Source organism: Budorcas taxicolor, chromosome 21 (genome assembly GCF_023091745.1).
Source record: "Budorcas taxicolor isolate Tak-1 chromosome 21, Takin1.1, whole genome shotgun sequence".
Lineage (NCBI taxonomy): Eukaryota > Metazoa > Chordata > Mammalia > Artiodactyla > Bovidae > Budorcas > Budorcas taxicolor.
This window is the reverse complement of record NC_068930.1, coordinates 5,593,768-5,598,040: the sequence shown is the minus strand read 5'-3', so window position 1 is coordinate 5,598,040 and position 4,273 is coordinate 5,593,768. Positions and strand designations below refer to the sequence as shown.

At 42.5% G+C, this 4,273-nt stretch overlaps 1 non-coding gene across 1 annotated transcript; it reads left to right on the top strand.

The window, feature by feature from the left end:
* The first annotated feature begins 3,069 nt into the window (after positions 1-3,069).
* TRNAE-UUC (transfer RNA glutamic acid (anticodon UUC)) lies at positions 3,070-3,141 on the top strand. Its single transcript has one exon. It is a non-coding gene; the product is annotated as a tRNA-Glu (tRNA).
* The last annotated feature ends 1,132 nt before the right edge of the window (positions 3,142-4,273 follow it).

Here is a 4,273-nt window from a genome sequence, read left to right as displayed (position 1 = left end):
AGCTATTAGCTACTAATTTTTTAAAAAATATTTCAATAAATACTGCCAAACGGAGGATATGAAACCCAACATACTCTGTAAAACAAGGCAAAATATTCAAGGCTTCCTGCTGTACTTGTTTTTACCAAAAATGAAACCAAAAATGTTACTTAATCATCTACTAGAAAATTCTTTTCCATTGTTCTTGCCCCTATTTTAGGAAACTAAGGCATTATTTCTGGTAGTACTAACAATCTCCAAATTACCATGACTTAGTGCAATAAAATTGTTTCTATAAGAATGCAATGTATATACTGGTGGTTGGCAAGGGATCACAACACAGTGAAAGCCAGGAGACACTCATGCCATCCTGTGGCTCTGGCCTCAACTGCCATGCCTTGGAAGGTTTTGCATTCACAGGTGGATGAGCCGTGGGAAAGGGGAGCCTGGGCAGCAGCCCTAGAGAGGGGCAATGGCCATTTCCACTGAGTTTGTGCCCTTGCTTCCTCTCTCTGGATATCTTCAGTTTAGTTCAGTCGCTCAGTCGTGTCTGACTCTTTGTGACCCCATGAACTGCAGCACACCAGGCTTCCCTGTCCATCACCCACTCCTGGACCTTGCTGAAATTCATATCCATCGAGTTGGTGATGCCATCCAACCATCTCATCCTGTCATCCCCTTCTTCTCCTCCCTTCAGTCTTTCCCAGAATCAGGGTCTTTTACAATGAATCAGTTCTTCACATCAAGTGGCCAAAATATTGGCGCTTCAGCTTCAGCAGCAAGTCCTTCCAATGAATATTCAGGGCTGATTTCCTTTAGGATGGACTGATTTGATCTCCTTGCAGTCCAAGGGACTCTCAAAAGTCTTCTCCAACACTACAGTTCAAAAACATCAATTTTTCGATGTTCAGCTTTCTTTATAGTCCAACTCTTACATCCATACATGACTGCTGGAAATAATCATAGCTTTGACTAGGCAGACCTTTGTTGGCAAAGTAACATCTCTGCTTTTTAAAATACTAAGTTTCATAGCTTTTCTTCCAAGAAGCAAGCATCTTTTAATTTCATGGCTGCAGTCACCATCTGCAGTAATATTGGAGCCCAGGAAAATAAAATCTGATACTTTATTCCATTGTTTTCCCATCTATTTGCCATAAAGTGATGGGACTGGATGCCATGATCTTCGTTTATTGAATGTTAAGTTTTAAGACAGCTTTTTCCACTCTCCTCTTTCACTTTAATCAAGAGGCTCTTTAGTTCCTCTTGCTTTCTGCCATAAGCATGGTGTCATCTGCATATCTGAGGTGATTGATATTTCTCCCAGCAATCTTGATTCCAGCTTGTGCTTCATCCAGCCCGGCATTTCTCATGATGTATTCTGCATTTAAGTTAAATAAGCAGGGTGACAATATACAGCCTTGAGATACTCCTTTCCCACTTTGGAACCACTCTGTAGTTCCACGTCCAGTTCTAACTGTTGCTATTTGACCGGCATACCTCCTCAGGAGATTCCTCAGGAGGTGGTAAGGTGGTCTGGTATTCCCATCTCTTGAAGAATTTTCCACAGTTTTTTTGTGCTCCACACAAAGGCTTTGGCACAGTCAGTAAAGCAGAAATATCTTAGCATTGTTTTCACTTGTATTGCCATAGTTACATGTGAGAGTGAGATTTCCCCCATTTATTGACTCCTCTCTCAATCCACTTTTCATTCCTGTGGGGGTTTTTTTTCCCCTGGGAGCTAAGGTGCAGATATGTGAGAATAGTTACTTTTCCCTATGAAACATTTTCTTCCAGCCTGTGGCTCAACTGTAGACATTATGTACAGTCCTTTTCATTCCACAAATGTTTTTAAATATTAAGAATTTTAATTTTTAAAAAATCACACAGTCGAAATTCTTAGAGATTGAGAATCTCCACCCTTGCCTGATTTTTGCTTAGGGTGAACCTGGCCCTTTATCCTCCCTATGGTCTGCCTATTACTTTCAGAGCAGCATTTCTCCATATTCACTGAGAGACAAATCTAGAACAGCATTGTTTTACAAAAAAAAATTTTTTTTTAATAGAATCGCTTTGTCATAAGCATATTCAGGAAATCCTGACAACTTGCCTCCTTGATCAAGCTTTATCAATTTCCAAAATCTTTCTTTTTCTCACATACTTGCCAACATTTGACATTGCACACTTGCTTTTTGGCCTAATGCTAGCCTGGAGCCAGTGGGGTTGAGATTATTTTTCTTGGGGTTCCTCTCCAAGGAACTTCTGCTTTAGAGGCTTGTTCACAAGTTCTGACTTTTATATAGCAGTATTTGTCTTTTTATAAATCACGTGTAGTTTCCTTCCAATATGGGATACCAATTTCTTATGTGGAGTGTACATGTTTTTCTCACAGTCAGCAGTTTGTTTTATTTTACCTTTCTTCCTGCAAGATATGAGTTGTTAAAGCAGTGCAGCGTATGGATTCTTTCTTTACACTTGACAGTGTTTAGCTTTGGTTTTATGGCTGTAAGACCACCCCTAAACAAGATCTTTTAAAACGGTAGTCTCTGAAGGCCTTTGGCCCCAAAACGTTCCCCAGGGGGTATTCGAGGTTTCATCTATTGCCTTCAAAGTGCTAAATCCCACTTAAAATGTTCTTAAGCATCATGACTGGAAAAACCAGATCTAATAAAAGTTATCCTCTGCTTCAAAACCGGGAAACTGAAGTCCAGGAGCCAGGCTCACAACCTGCTCTTGGTTCTTGAAAGCACTCTCAAATCTCACCGCAGATTGTAGTTAACCGGTGTTTAGAAATCTAGGCCCGTCCACAGACGCTGCCGGAGGGCTGTGTGGGGCCCAGAACCGCTTCCCCAGAGCGGAGAGTCGGGACGCCTCCCCGGGGCGGGGTGAGGGGTCGGGGAGGCCACAGCACTCCGCTCCGGGCTCCAGGCGGCGGGCGATGAGACTCAGCACAGCCCGCACCGCGGGCGCCGAGCGCCGAAATCCCGCGCAGGCGCGGAAGACCGTGGCAGCTCGGCGGCGGCACCTCGCGGCGGAAGCGGAAGCAGACGGATGCGATTCAATTGTCTTGTACTGCGGCAAGCTTACGTTCTCTCCCACATGGTCTAGCGGTTAGGATTCCTGGTTTTCACCCAGGCGGCCCGGGTTCGACTCCCGGTGTGGGAAGGAAAGATTCTTTTAGAAACCTGGTTAAGAAATTCACCGTCAAGTAAATTGAGATCCTTATTAGCAAGAAGACTCAATATAATTGAAGAAAGGTGCAATTCCCTGAAGGGGACTGGTGAGCTTGAAAATCCATCTTGTAATTCCTAACACAGGAAATGCTGCTTGTGTAAGCAGTATTGTTATTTTTGTCCATGACATAATTCATTTAAAATATATTTATTGGTCAAACTCTATTAAACAAAGGAATTCTCTTATTTTCCTCCCAGCATTATTATTACATTTTATAGCTTATACTTGTTATTATAATGCTGTGTAAGTTCAAGGTGTACAACATGATGTTTTGATACACATGTTGTGAAATGATTATCACAATAGGGTTAATTAACACCTCGATCACCTCACTTAATTATATAATCAGCATATCTTTTATACAGGGAATTCACTGCTATCTTCTCCCACAAAGTGTTTCTGTCAGGAGGATAGGAGTTGGCCAGGAGGAGATGAGAAAAGACCCAGGAAAACTGATGTTTAATGACCAAATTGGGAGGGAAGCAAGAATCTTCCTGAATCAGAAATCACTATGCCCTGAGACAAAGAAATACTGCTTTAGCAGAGGTTTGCACAGGGATGTAGACAGCAAGGGAAGATCCTTTCACCTAACCAGCTTCCACAGAACATGACATGGGTTAATGAGGCATGGAATCAGCTTCCGGATCGAATCACACACATGGTTAGCTTGAGGTCAGCAAATTCAAATTTTCAAAAGTGGAAAAAGCCTTGAAACCTTTTTAGCTTCTAGGCCATTTCCAGAATGAAAATAAAGTCTTTCTTTCTATGCATACGAAACTGAACAGGACCCTGTGGGGCCCTCCCAGGTACAAAAAGCTTTTCCTTTTTGGCTTCTTACCTGCAGGATAAAGGATTCAGCCTCCTAGATTTTCCAGAATCCCAAAGAGCAGATTCAAACATTACTAACCAGGGCAGTAAGGGAAAGCAAAAGTGTGAACCTTTTGCACAGGTCAAAGAAATGAATTAGTAATTAGATATGCCTGGGTGCTAAGTCACTTCAGTCAAGTCCCACTGTTTGGGACCCTACAGGCTGTAGCCCACCAGGCTCCTCTGTCTAGGGGGA